This window comes from Colletes latitarsis, chromosome 10 (assembly GCF_051014445.1).
Source record: "Colletes latitarsis isolate SP2378_abdomen chromosome 10, iyColLati1, whole genome shotgun sequence".
Taxonomy (NCBI): Eukaryota; Metazoa; Arthropoda; class Insecta; order Hymenoptera; family Colletidae; genus Colletes; species Colletes latitarsis.
This window is the reverse complement of record NC_135143.1, coordinates 14,540,979-14,556,090: the sequence shown is the minus strand read 5'-3', so window position 1 is coordinate 14,556,090 and position 15,112 is coordinate 14,540,979. Positions and strand designations below refer to the sequence as shown.

Sequence of the window (15,112 nt, the reverse complement as noted above, 5' to 3'; positions counted from 1 at the left end):
AGTATTGCACGCGTTAGTTATAACGGGATTTCCAATAGGGGCGATAGAACTTTGAAATTAGAATCTGTTTAAAATCTGACCTCGCTAATGACCTGGTTGACGATGCGATGTTAAACTTTCAGTCAAAGAAAAAAAGGAGAAATAACAGATTATTCTGTGCGACTAATGTTGCCTAAAGGGAATGGAAAGTTTTCCTGACATACAGTTTCGATGCCAGGACTCGTGAAAATTTCTGGAAATTTGTCAGTGCTCCAGACAGCTCTAATTGGAGCTGGAGGGAACACCAACACCGATATTAAAATGCCGCGTTAAAAGCGTTAGGACGTTCAATCAACAGGAAGCTCTGGATTCGATTACGTCGCGTGAAAGTTCGCGAGTTCGATCAGGGAAGTGACGCGATTGCAGGATTAATCAACGCCGCGAGCCAGTGCGGGCAAACGATGGTTCAATCGAGACGGTCGATACGCACCGGGACGTACGATATTTTATTCATAATTCGAGATACGATCCCGCGACGTCGGTCTGACGTTATTTATACGTTACACGCCACCGAGGACGTGTCTGACCTGCCCGTCTCGACAACCCAGGGTGGATTTATACGACAAGAAACGCGTCGACGTTTTTTGAGGACGCCGGATACTGCACACTTCACGGTGGAAAGTTTTCGTGATCCTCGCTATTTCGACCATCCGTTTTCTATTTAACCGCAAGAACACTTATGTCAGCAGCTGACAAGACGAGAATATACAATACATTGCTCCCAGGAAAACCCGAAATAGGGTATTGCTTCGTTTCTTGCACTGATCTGTGTTAGGAATATAGGCAAAGGAATCTTTTATCAGCTTTACAAAGAACTCTTCGGAGTATCCAAATACTTTTTCAAAATATTATTAATAAAAGAAGAAAAGTTATAGTCGCGATCGATAATTTTATAAACCAAGTTTCTCGTGTAAAATTTCTGGAAACCTGCTCGAGAAAGAAGAAATAAGATTTACAAACGAGTCATAATTTTCCTCGAGTCTCAAACGCTGTCTAAAGACCTCTAGTTAATAACCAGTAAGCAGTCGATAAAGAGACGCGAGACAAGTTTGAAAGCTTTGAATAACGACAGAAATTTCCAGCAGTCTCTGCGACGAACGTCGAAGAAGAATCTATTTCAGGTTACCGATCAAAACACTGATCGCCGAGACGTCGAACTTCTTCGATGCGCCAATATTCTTTGAAAACAGTCCGAGACGATTGAAGTTCACTGCTATTGGGAATAAATGCTCCTCGTTAGTATATAAAGAGCGCAGGATTTCTTCGTCCGTGGTTTCCGCGCTAGCAATTTGTAAACTAAAAGTATCGACCGATTTCAGTACTTCCAGCCACTTCAAGGACTTCTCGTCTGGCGGGTTTAAACTCGCGGTTAATAAGGACTTCATTAAGTTAGCGTAATCCGGGACGAGGAGAACGCGGGCGAGACGAGTGAGATTGCACAGATTTCACAGATTATATGACGAAATTGGCTAAGCGGGCGGCTGGGTAATCCTGGGCAAATTTGTGGAAACCTTGATGTTACAAATTGGAAATAAGAACGACATCGCCCAACGGGCGGAAGTCATCTTAAAAATTAATCCGCGGTTAGGCGAGCTGGAATTGACGTTTGCAATCTACTTTCAAGGATTAACAAATATACGATTAAATGTAAAATTAGCAGCCGAACGATCCGTATATACCTGGCTCATTTTACTTGAAATTTTTAATTATTCCTTATTTATGAGTTAACTTTCATAAACTTAAAAACCAGGAAAAACACTATTTCGTCAAACAATGAAATATTCCACAGAATAATTATTTAACTATTCAAATAAACTATAAATGCTTTGTTTCAATAATGCTCAAGTTCGGTACATAGAGAGAGTGGTGAAATTTACGATATAGTGAAGACGGAAAATTAAAAAATTTCTCTTCTCTTCCCTCCTCTAATTTCCGTCGGGTTCTTTTATCACTGCTTTTTTTCTACACCATTACTATATTTTCTACATGCTTCAGAGATAGTTTCACACATTATATATAACACTTTTTATATTTTCTAATTATAACCAAAGAATGTTTAAAGCAATTATACTATGTAAAACCAAATCTATCTGTAGAAGCATTCGGTAAAAATAACAATAAATTTGCCAGTGAAAAGATTAAATATCTCGTTCTGGAAAAGCATATTCTTTCTTGGTCATTTCACCATTTTCATTCGACGTTCGTTATTTCCCGTCGTCATCGGAGTTGAAATATGAAGAATCACGGATATTCAATTCTACTTTCCGCATTATCTCCGCGAAGACTTTTGATCTTCAATCGAACCACCGTTATTAACGCCGTGATTGCACTTCTGCGGATTAATGGATTTTTGTTTGCCTGCCACCTCCGCTCATCGTTTTCGCGTTCCATCTGCCGTCTTCACGAGTCCTTATAGGCTACTCTGTTCTTTCTGTTCGCAATTTTTAATTAAGAGGACACCTGCACTTGGGAGAATAAAAATAAATTTATTTCTCACCATTTGTTTCTCGAACATTAATCTTTCACTGATATCCTGTAAAAATTACTCACGTTTCTTATATTTCTTTTATTCTCAATTTCATGTCTATATTCAAGTTTGGATAAATGGCAGAAATTACGAGTATTATCAGTGACAGTAACTTCAGACGCAACTGTTTCGGACACATACTTCACATCCAAATAGGGAGGTGAATGAATTAGCTGCGGCTTCAAACAATTTAATTCACTTTACGAAACTGAAACAACGTCGCTGCTAGACCCAAACCATCTAATTAACTTGTTCTTGACGTCAGAATGCAGTTACCATCGAACGAGCGAGTTCGCGCGCTCCTTAAAATTACGTAAGCGACTTAAGATTATTTCGACTTCCGAAGTCACGGTTACGACGTTGAAAAATTAGCATTTCTGAGAGTAACTGCAGAGTGAAATATCTGAAACACTCCCTTGGAAACGAGCTTTCACTAATTATGCGTGTTACCTGTCAGATTGGAACGAATAAAATAACTCAAACAAGCACGAACAGAATTTAACACAAAGGCATCGGCTATGTCGAGTCGGTAGAAAAATGGGAAAAATTAAAATCAACAGAAGGGATGCTTATCGAGAGATTACAGATGGTGTAATTTCTCTGTCAAGGAGCAAAGTTAAAGCTGAAACAATGCTGGAAATGTATAGTTTTCTATTCCCGAGAGAAAGTTTCTCCATTATGCGCCTACCTCATTGCGTCCTGAAAGTAAGACGCAACTTCGGAAAACTACAGCAGGAACGTACATCCTGTTTTTCCCCCCTGCGATACGCTTCATTCTTTACCAACGAACTTACTAACAAGGAATAGCGGGGGAAGAAAGTTCTTTAACCTTGCAAACTCCGAGCTTAACTATCTCCATATTTCCCGGTTCTATATTTGCACTTTCATGTTCCGCGATAAATAAAAGAAAACGATTCGAATCTCCATAAGTCAGTATCTATGTGATTTCCACGCGCGATATCTACTGAATATACAATTCTTAGTATCAGTCGATGAAAATGAGCTGCAACAAGCAATTTACTTTGCCGAAACGAGTGTAAACAAGCCTGCTGTATGGAAACCCGGCGCCGTTGAAAAAAGATCAGGTTTTGGTGACAAATGGGACCACATCGTTGTACGGGCGTCAGTGTGAAAATTTCTCAACCGTTTATCACGCGACCATGGAGCAATTGGCGTGCACGTGGCACGGTGGTAGACGGACGGGCAAAAAGTTTACCGATTGGCATGCCAAAATTCTGCTACAGCAGTTTGCGGTATTGAGAATGTGGAAACCGATATCCCCAGCACGGTCGTTTGTCGGGATATTTTTACGTCTGCTTTTTCGAATGTCAAAATCAGCTTGATTACTTTCTCGTTCATATTCAATTATACTAACAAATAATTTTTCAGTCGAATATATGTAAATAAATCACTGTAGATTGGTATTTTCGTTATCAGTTATTCGACTAAAATTCTGACTATCTCTGCGCTCGGATCCGAGCTCACCAGAGAGTCTTACTCTTAATTGCGACCCTCGAGGGCAAAATTCTTCAGTGGACACCATTATTCTCGATACCAACTCTCAAGAGTAGAACTCGCAAGCGAATCTTAGGCATAATGTCGAAAGGAATCTATATATGGCTGACACAAAATACTTTCGTCGCTCAGAAATAAATTCTCAAAAATTGTAACGCATTGAAGGTTGGATCAACCCCCCCCAACGGGGGTTAAAACAACGCGCGTCTTGATCGGCGACGCGCGGTCCCGCGCTCCGATTTAAATCTGAAACACAAACAAAAGGTGCTCGCCACACTGTAATCCAGTGATTGCCGAAGAATCAGCAACATCCGAGGTTGAGAACCGCGACAGGTCGTTCGAGCGCCGAGGAGGGTGGTTCGGCATATATTTGTATTTGTACAAGTAGTAATATCGTGGTTTGGTCGGGAAGGATCGGCCATACCGGATCTGCGGTGGGGGTGGGTTGCAGAGAAGGGGGGTTGGTTGTAGCAGCAGCAAGCATTATTTTACGCGACGGCTGCCGCGGCCCTCGAAAACGGACTGTACACGGCAGGGTCAGGGACTGTACGTCTGCCTCTCCAATCTGCAGGCTATTGTGACACTCCTCTAGTTCTCTGACTCCCTCTTTCCCACCCCCACCCCTTTTTCTTCCATCGGGCCCCCTTCCGTCCTCTTCCTGCCTCTTTTATCCGCCTTTTCCTTCTGTTCCAACCTCTTCCTTGCCACCCCTGCGAGAGTTCTTCTTTCGCCACCCTCCACATCCCACACGCCCCCCCCCCTCATTCCATCAACCACCCGCGTCACCCTTCACCGGCTGTCGCGGCAGAGTATGAGAGGAGCGTTGCATACCGGGCCACCCTTTGGGAGTAGACGGCCTGCTCCCTTTTCTTTCAGACGTCCCGACTATACGCGCGGCGTCGTCGCGAAAATTATTTACGTTTTCCTTTCCGCGCACCACGCTGACGTCCTGCGCGACGACGAACAACGGACACGGTTCCCGGTTACTGAATTATTCCACGACCATCGACGGATGCAAGATTAGGTTTTTTAACGGGCACGCTGTGGGGCGAATGCCTCTGCCTTCGACCATACACGATTTTTTGGGAATTTATTTACAAGCGACAAAAGCATAATTTTCTATCAAAATTGTTTGGAAAAGGAAGAAAAGGTTTTCTCACTTTACGGGGTTAAGGAGTAACTTTTCGAGTCTTCTTAGAATTTCGATATATTCTTAATTAAAATACGCGTTGTTTGTATTTTGAAACATTAAAATCCTCCGATCCGTTCAGGAGTTATGACTTTTTAAACATACGCATGAAATTTCAGGGAATTGAACATGACATTTCATTTATGGTCAGACATTGTATTTTTGGTAAAGAATTTTTTTTCTCGAAAGTGCGTAGGAATTCGGGGGTATGTCTGTTGACCAAAAATGATTACAATTGATCCCAGTAACCAAAAATATTTTTTCCAGAACGATTTGAAATTTTTTTTTCGCCGAAAAATTTTCCGATCGGAATGGAACTTTAAACGTTAATAACTTTTTAATTAAGTCTCAATCAACGAATTGATATTCTTACTCTCTCTCTCTCTCTATCCTATTCAAATTTTACCTAGAGATGGCCGAACACCCTGTATATTAAATAATTCCTATGGATGAGTTTCGACGCTTTCATTCGATTAAAACTCGTTTAATCCCTGTCTAACTGTTCTGACATTTATTTTTGTATCCATATACGGTTATATTTCGACGTTTTTTAATTCTACCTAATATTAAATATTTTTATAAAATACTGGCAACTGTAAAAATACTATATTAGCGAACGTATTAGTAAGTATTCGATTTACATTTGCTGACGATATTATAAAGCTACGTATTGAAACCTCGCGTGTTCAATCTTTTCTATTCAACGTAGAACGGGCACACATTCCCTTGGAGATTAAAATGGGTCACCTCTTACAAAAAGTATTCAAAGTCGAAAATTTAAAATGCTTCCGTGAATTCATACGCGAACGAACAATCTCTCCCGACCATTCCTTAAATTTCTCCGTAAATTTTCGTTCGTTTTAACGCGACGAAAAAAATGGAACTTACAATCCGTGTAAAATTATAGCATTAGATCGCGAACGTCTAAATTGATAAGAGATAAAGAATAACCGATATGCGGGACGCATCGATGTTTTCCTCCCTTTGTAAACGAGCCGAACGATTTCTAACGACCGATCATAAAAAACTAATTATAGGTAGAAGAACATCAGAGAGCAACTCCATTCGTTGATGCCTTCTATTATCAGCTTCAGACGTATGAACGAAACTTTTCATGTATCCTCGTAAAAATGGTTTATGGAGGTCTGAACGTAAGCATCCTCCTTCTTTTCTTTGTTGTAAATATAGTACGAGTCTTAAAAAGAAAAATTCCATGAAAAAGGAGACCCAAGGCGGTAAGAAAAATACAATTGCTATGGCGTCTGTGCAGGAATGTTCTAAAATTCTTGCAGGAGAAACGAACTTTCACCGAGCAGTTATTATGGTTGCAATCGTTGAAAGATAATTGCAGCCCATTCATATTTGGACGTTAAACGATCAACACATTTTTAGATCCAATATAAAAGTTGTTTTTACAATATCTCGGGCTTCTCATTATTTTCAAGCATCTCCTTCTAAAACCAACTGTCGATAGTACGTTCTTCCAAAAAATCAAAAAAATTTGAGTCATTGGCGTCGCAAATGATCAATAATATCGCTTTACCGGGTATACGGACGAGTTTTGAATTCTTTTCTGAGGGGAGGATTGAAATGCTTCCATGCCATGTTTCGCCGTTGGAATTCCAACTCATAGTGACGGATCCAAGTTTCATCGCGAGTCACTATACTTTCGAAAAATTCATCCCCTTCGATCAAATAACGCTGTTTGAGTTCCTCGTGCATGTGAAGTCTCGTTTTCTCGTGACTGTCGGTGAATAGTCTTGGAACCCACCTTGCGCAAGTTTCACGGAAGTTTAGTTTGTTATGAATAATGGAATGAACGGTACCAACGCTTGCTTTACAATTTTCAGCTATTTTTTTTTCTACCGTAATTCGCCTGTCGTTTGGAATAAGTTCTTGAGTTGGAGTACCCAGGGCTGTAGTTGACACTTCGATTGGTCATCCAACGCGTTGTATATCGGTAACATTTATTCAGCCATTTTAAACATATTAAAACAATCGATAAATCATTGATTCAGACGATTACACTTCTTATTTAGATATTGTTTAAGCTACAGTATATATATATTACATATTTGAACAACTCACGCAAGTAAATAATAAATGTAAAATTAAATAAATCATCTTGCTAGGGAAACAAACGGGAGGGAGTCAAAAAATCAGCGTTACTCTGAATGCATCGTTCCCAATGGTCGCATGGCACTTAACGCGTTAAGTAGGGTTCAATTCATGGTCTGACACGTGACACGTGCAGCCCCTAAAATATCACAGACCCGAGAAGAAGTCCTGATGGTGGTTTCGTTAAAACGCTACGATCAGGGCTGAGGATATGTGTCGAATTTTTGCGTAATTGAATATTCGAACACGTCAGTAAATTAAATATTCTAGAAATATAATTTAAATACTATTCAAATGCATGAGTATATTTTTTACTGGAATTGGAGTATCGCATTATTCGAATGGTCGAAGACCCAGTTTCCGTTATCGCGTCGACTCGTATCAAATCTGACCGAAAATGAACCTTCGGTCCGTCTGTTGAACCTTCCTCACGGATTCTTTCACGCTATCCGCCCGCGTCGTCTGCCCCCCCCCCCAACCTCGTCTTTCTAATTTCTGGCTTCCGGTTTCGGGCACTTTCGGGAACTTTCGGGAACTTTCGCGGACGTAAGTTGCATTTTCCCCTTGGTCGGATGCTTCGAACAAGAAGAAGTTCGTCTCGAGGTCGGTTTAGATGCCGTAGCTCGGGGGCGTAATATTGATCATGGCGTGGGCGGCTTGCGGGGTGGAGAACAGGGGGTGTCTGCACGACCTCTCCTCACCCTCTCCCTCCTGACGCTGCTTCTCTGCCGCCGTCCTTCTCTTCGGGGGTAAAGTCGACGGGGAGGAGAAGGAATAGGCTGAAGAGGGACTAGCTGAAGCGTTACAACGGGCCCACTCATTGCATGCGCTCGCCGATTCTACCGGGTGATTTATTTTACCATATTTAATTACGATTTCCTCCAAATCCTACCCTCCTATTTATTCTTATCTCCTTTATTCCCTTTAAACGCGTGTTCGATTTCAACCGTAGAATGTCAAAGAAACGTGGAAGTTGAAGATAAATGGGTCTCTATAGCATCTCAGGTATGAGAAGAACACGAGTACTGAATTGTATGGCTAGCAAATAAAATAAATACAAGCAACAAGTGATGGAAATTGAAATTCTAGAAGTGCAAAACGTGATAGGAGTTTTTCTCAAATGAAATAAAAAAATATTCCACGATAAAGCAAATTTTTTATAGGAATAATGAATATTCGATCTTTTCCTCAAGAAAAATTACCAACGATGTTGTTTAATAAAATTATCCAGCGTCGGAGGAGTAAAGTGAGTAAAGTTGCACCTAATGGATTATAATATCACTACGTGTAACTAAATTCATCTACTACAGCCCCAAAATAAAGATGTTCAATTAATAGAGGTATAGTTATTATAGTTATTCTAAATTTAAAGAATTTTGTTTTTAGCAAGTGATTGATTTTTTATTTAAACAGAGTATATTTATCGGTCAACGACAGTCGAAATTGCATTTCTTAAAATCAATTTTAATTGCTAGCCGAATTAAATTCAGAGTTATTGTATTAACATTTGCATTTGCTTTCAATGAATCTAACGGGATTATCGGACTTAGCGGCGCATAATTTCTATTCATGACAGTTCGAAACTGTTTGCAGTTACAAGCTCGTGTAAACGCGGTCAACAAACAGTAGTTTATGAACGATCCATATGGCGGACAGCAGCTAAATTTTAGATGCAAACAATACCATTTACGAAATTAACACGGACGTTAAAAACTGTCGGACGCATCGTTTCGAACGGATTGAAACGAATAAAAATATTGCTAATTTGAGTGCAACGATTGTTATCAAGCTTATTGGTCTATAGGAAAATAAAAAAAGTTAACTATTACGAATTTTGGAACGAAGATACGAACTTCCATGAAGCATCGTCTGCGAAGTGGAGTATAAATCGAACGATCGTTCCGTGCAGCGGGGAATAAAAATTTATCATCGGCGGTCTCGCCGTAAATTCAACTATGGCGGGAAATGTAGAAAAGATTAAGTAAATTACGAGACAGTGGTTAGTGCAATAATTGATATCGTCGAATTGCTCGAGCTTCGAGTGCAGACTACAGAAATCATACGGATGCATCTGCAACTGAAAAGTGAAACTTATGTTCGCTGCTATTTTCAATAACTTGCTCCGTCCTGTTCTGCCACATTACATTTTTAACGAGTTTTACGAGCGAAAGCAAATCTGAGTTCTCTTGTGTTTTCTATTTGTATAAGTAATTTAATTTCCCTTCCACTACTAGATATAATTTAATATTTAATTCAGTGTAATTATTTCATTCATATTCGTGTTTTATCAGGATTGGATGTGCAATTTGAGACGTAACTTCTTTAAAGAGGAACTCTTCTTTCAAAGATTTATTTTTATATTTGCAATACCTTAAAAACTACCGGTCTTGCCTGAAAATTTAACCGAATTACCGGCAAACCCCTAATAATTTCGAGTGTCGAAATACGAAAAATCATCCGTCGATTGTGTAAAAAATATACCAGGCATCCAAAGACAATGTTCTTTGAACGTTTTCCCGAAATACCCCCCCCCCCCCATCCCTGAAAGCATCCCTTAGACTCGGTGCGGAACTCTCGAAGCGTCGTTGAGCTCCGCGACAGAACGTTTCGCGGCAGGCTAAAATCGCAGGGCTCGCGTTCCGGAAGTCGCGCGGCTGACGTCGAACCCTCATTTTTTCCCCACCAACCCTTCCGCGATGGAAATGCAGCCCCGCTGAGAACCGCTGAAGTCTCTTTCGGGATCGAAATGACAGTCTGGCCTGAGAGGCGCGAGCTTCGAAAGCCCTCCTCGGTGGGACGAGGCGTGGGGGTAGGGGGTGGGAGGGAGTTTCCGTGCCCGAGCGGAACGATATGGGATATATCGTGAATGTGTATACACGCGTGTACGCCAGCCGAGCCCCTTCACCTCCCCTCGCCTGCGCGCGCGTCGAGAGGATCGCGCGGCCGTGTGGGTGCGAGCACGAAGCAAAAAACTCTTTTGCGAGAGGCGCGAGGGGCTGAGGGAGGGGAGGGCCCACTACAATACAGCTTTGCAGGTGGAGGCCATAGAAAAGTCTGTCTGGCTTAAAGGGTCAGGCCTCGGACGAATTCACGATGTCGCGTATCGTCATATCGACAGAGAGAGACTGAGACGGAGTGGGAGAACGAGACGAAAGTAATAGGTTGTCCCAGAAAATTTTGCGCATTTCGAAACCTTGATTAATTAACGCATCGAACGCGGCGGTCGTGTATAACTGACGCAGAGTGGCCCAAAGTCTCGAAAGCTTGACAAAAAATGAAAAGTTGAAAATTGATACTGGTATACGCAGAACTTTAGTTCTAATTATTTTACTTTTGTTTCTTTTGTATTTATAGATGGATTTAAAGAGTGGTGATAACCAGGCTTGTTCCTCGGTATAAATTCATTTTTTTTTATTATTAAGTATATATATGGCGGATCCGAAAAATTAACAAAGGAACGAAGTGGACAGCTGCACGTTCAAACTATATGGGTTTTCAAATGGTTCCGAGAATCGCTGAATTCGAGCCTGGAGTCAGATTCAGATTCACACCATTTAATATGGCGAACAAAGCATGATCACTAATTTTCGTGCTAAAATTACACTTTAATTGTATCAATCCGACGATGCGTGCTTAATTGGCTATTCAGTTTCTGGCATTCGCGGAGCCCCCAACAGCGGAAACGTAATTATTATTTCTCACGATCGGAAGTAAACTGGTTAGTTAGCTCAACGGGGCGCGGTACGCACGGAAAACTGCCTGGAAAATTGAATTTTTCTCGCAGTGCAGCGATGGTGACGCGCGGCCGCCGAAGAAAATGAAGTTCCCGCGGCATCGTCGATAACGGAGATCCACGCAGCGTGATTAAAATTTTTTTTTCCTCCCCCCTCCTCTTCTCGCAACTACCACCGACGCCCGCCGTCGTGGTACACGCGGAACGCACTGTTTGAAGTTTAATTACACCCTTGTACGCTTTGCAGTACAGTCGGATTTATAAAGGAGAGAGAGAAAGAGGTAAAAAAAAGAAAATCTCGGAATACCGTGACGATTACATTGTGCTTCCATTCACAATCTGATAATCCGCTAGATTTTCGTTTAAAGAGAGAACAAAGCTTCCGCGAGCGTTTAATGATAACGTTTTTTTTAAATAATTTCCGCGGAGTAGATTTACGCTGGAAAAGAATCTAGAGACAAGAATGCCCACACGCTCTTCGTTGATAACTTTTATTGCTATTTTCATTGCAGCGAAAATCAATTTCGAACGAGGAAAACGTTCGCTCGATCTTTTTGTTTTCACCTTTTTCGTTTCTGTTTTTTTTTTCTTTTTAATACGCAGAGTTTTATGGAACTTGTTGATTACAATGGCGCAATAAATGAGTTGGAAATCGAATTCTTGATTGAGTCTGTTTTATAACAAAACGAAAAATTCTTTGGGATTAAACGACTGGTCGCAGTCACAGAAATCGGATAATGGAGCATTGTTCTTCAGAAAACATTTGTGCATTTTCGAACACGGCTTTGAATCTCATTCACGGTCCAATATTTTTCCAACGTCGCGTCGAACGATTATTTCGACGAACCCGAGGATCTCCATTAATCCGCTAATAAAAAAGCACTGAATAAAACACACAATAAAATCATCCTACTAGTCGCATGTACAAAACTGTACTAGTTCCAAGAGTTCTATTTTGTTGGTATTGACCAATTGCTTTTAAAATGGAAAACTGTCACGAATAAGGAATCGAATATGACCAAACATATTTATATCGTAACCCAATATAACTGCCGGGGAAGTAAAAATGGTGGAAAGTAATCCAACTCGGGCAACCTTACCGAACGATCGAAGCCCGAGCGGAGCATTGGATCAGCCTCAAGAGGTTTGGGAAATGGAAACGCAAGGTTCCATAAATCTACCCGTTGTGTTTAGGAAAGTAACGCGGAAAAATATTCGACGAAACAGTCACGTAGAGGCTACGAAAGGGGGGACGGTGAACGAGACTCCCCATGGTGGCGAGAACGGAAGAGGATGCTTGGTACCACGCGGACAAAAAGGCGCGGAGACCCCACGGTTCAGACCTCTCCAATTACCGAGCTTACCACCTATCCTGCTCCCGTGCGTGTGACGTAAGTGTTTCATTAATTTTAATTAAATATTTTTAATTCTCGGTAGCTGAAAGGGGCGAGAAAGAGAGGAGACGAGGCAGAGCGAAACTTGGAGAAAAACAGAGGGAGAGAACACGGTAGACACGTAGAAAGTCCGAGAAAATGTGTACCAACCACGAGTGATGAATGCAATCGCGTTGTTTACGTCCTCGGCGAGCACGCTCCGTTACGAAATTTCCGGATGAAATGCCGAACTACTATAGAACCTCCTTTATTCGTACCGATGGGACAGGCGATCTCTTTGGCGAAAACACAAACGTTTGCTTATACTTTGTGCAAGCATACAGTGTTTAGAATAAGTATGATAAATATTATAACATAATTTTAAATACTAACGAAGTTACGTTCTTCACTGAAGACCGCCATCTTGTCACGAATGTGTGAGAGAAATGAATAATGTTAATTTAATTTTCTATTTTCAAATAACTACAAATGTACATCTTCGATAAACAAGTTTTATATTTTTCCTAGGTTTGAAGCACTTTGATGGATTTACAAATTAAAAATAATATTTGCCTTGCCGTTCAAATATTTAATTATACTATAAACGCGCTCCAAATACGACAACCTCTCCAGCCCTGCTGTCCGTGCGGGCGTTGAGCGGTACCCTCTTGCGAAAAAAAAAATATGGTCGTTCCTAGGCGTCTAATTACCACCATTTAGCGATCGTACTTTGACGGACATTCATGGCAGCGTATAATCGAATACCCGATGTTCGGACTCAAAGCAGCCTTCGCTGGACGATAATTAAGAGCACTCGTGCATCGTGACCCTTAGAAGAACACTTTGACGACGTGCGTTGAGTTGCCAGGGTTATGGAAATTCACTTGATTAATTAACGACATCGATGGGCTCGCGTAATGCGAGTCTGCTGTTCGTGTTTCCATTACGTTTCCACGATGTTTGAACTTTAGCGAAATCCCGTGGTTTCTTGAACGAAGGAGGATCTTAAGCACATCGAAACATTTCGGCTCTTTCACAGAAATATTTTTAAATAATGGGCCATTTCGGTTCGCGTAAAATTAAGAGGGGTTTAAAAAGTTTAAAGTTATCGCTTTACGAGGTCCAAATTTATTTAAAAAATATAGAAAGGAAGATTTTTATAGGCAAATAGGAATAGAAATATTAAAGTTCTGGTGATCGTTCAACGTTTGTTAAGATTCAGATAATAGGTTTTGTTGGTCAACGGAAGAGCTTGAGCTTCTATAGCTTTCCCTCCCTTTTTATCCGCCACTGGATAGAACGGAGATTACGGGGACGTAAAACATCTGTCGCGAGAATCCAAAGGAGATCCTACAATCCTATAGATTTCAAAGTTCTCGGTTGAGCACGTCTTTCTTAAGGGGACTTTCGTAGCAAGCATTAAATGTGCATCACGAATCGCACGGATGCCGAATTTCCGTCCCGGTCGCGCGAAGCGAACGATAGACGAGCGGATCGATGAGAAACTGATCGGTATGCCGAACACGCGGCGTCTAAACCGTCGATTATCATATTTATGATGTCTTCTCATTGCAAGAAGGGAGACGCCGATCGGTGGCTTATATACGCGGGGATTCAGCGACGATCCACATTCTCCGTCACGGGATGTTCGCCGTGATTGAATAATTAAGCCGCGATCGAATTACATCGAGCCATTAACACGTAGAATGCCAGACCAATATCCGTGAAGCTTCCTAGGACGATTTTATTTTTCAGTTAATTGGAAATTTGTTAGTATTTGCATTCTTTAGCTACATCGAAATTTATTTTGTTGAACGTCGACGAGACATTTTTTATCTCTAAAGATGGTTTCACAGTTTAGAAAACAATTGGATCATACGCAATGTCGTGAAAAATGTGTGTAGTATCGTTCGTATGTAACACAATTCCTATTATTATTTACGAGCCTCTGGTGTCAAATATTTATTACCGATCTATAAAGATTTATACACGCTTCATACCGTGAAGGAATCGGTGAATTTGATCTATGACGGATTATTCCAATAACGATCATTGATTTGATATACGAGCATAAGATATTTCATCATTTTGTTATTCAAACTTCGAATTAATAAGATACAATAAAATTATTTCAATGCCAAACTACGTTCCACTAACTTTTGAAGCGAAGTTCGACAGTTCTTAAATACAGAAGATGGTACTCGATCATAGACGTAAGGATTAATATTCAATATTGTCTGATTTTTGGTGATATCAACCAACCGATCGCTCGTTTTTTTACTGTCTTTCAAAAAACAAAGTGGGTCATCTCTACCCTACATCTATAAATACCGGAGATATTCGGGTGATCCCATTTGCTTTCCAAAATGGCCGTTAGTTTCTTGGCTTATCCGCATTAAGATTGCCCTACAAACCAACGAACATCCACCGTTGGAACTTTTTATTCGTCGTAACAATCCGCGAGTAGGCAACCGCGCCGCCGTAATTCCGCGAAAACAGAACTTCGAGGGTGGTTTGAAACTGTAACGCAACGAACGTTCATGTATGCCTTTGTATTACGTGTTCGGGGCTTTCTAACGGGAAGTTAAACAGTGGGGTAACAGGCGAAACGCGACCGC

At 41.0% G+C, this 15,112-nt stretch overlaps 1 protein-coding gene across 4 annotated transcripts in view; it reads right to left on the bottom strand.

The window, feature by feature from the left end:
* Window positions 1–15,112, bottom strand: part of Mub (poly(rC)-binding protein mub) — a 183,227-nt gene that overhangs the window by 148,382 nt on the left and 19,733 nt on the right. The gene's annotated exons all lie outside the window — the stretch shown is intronic.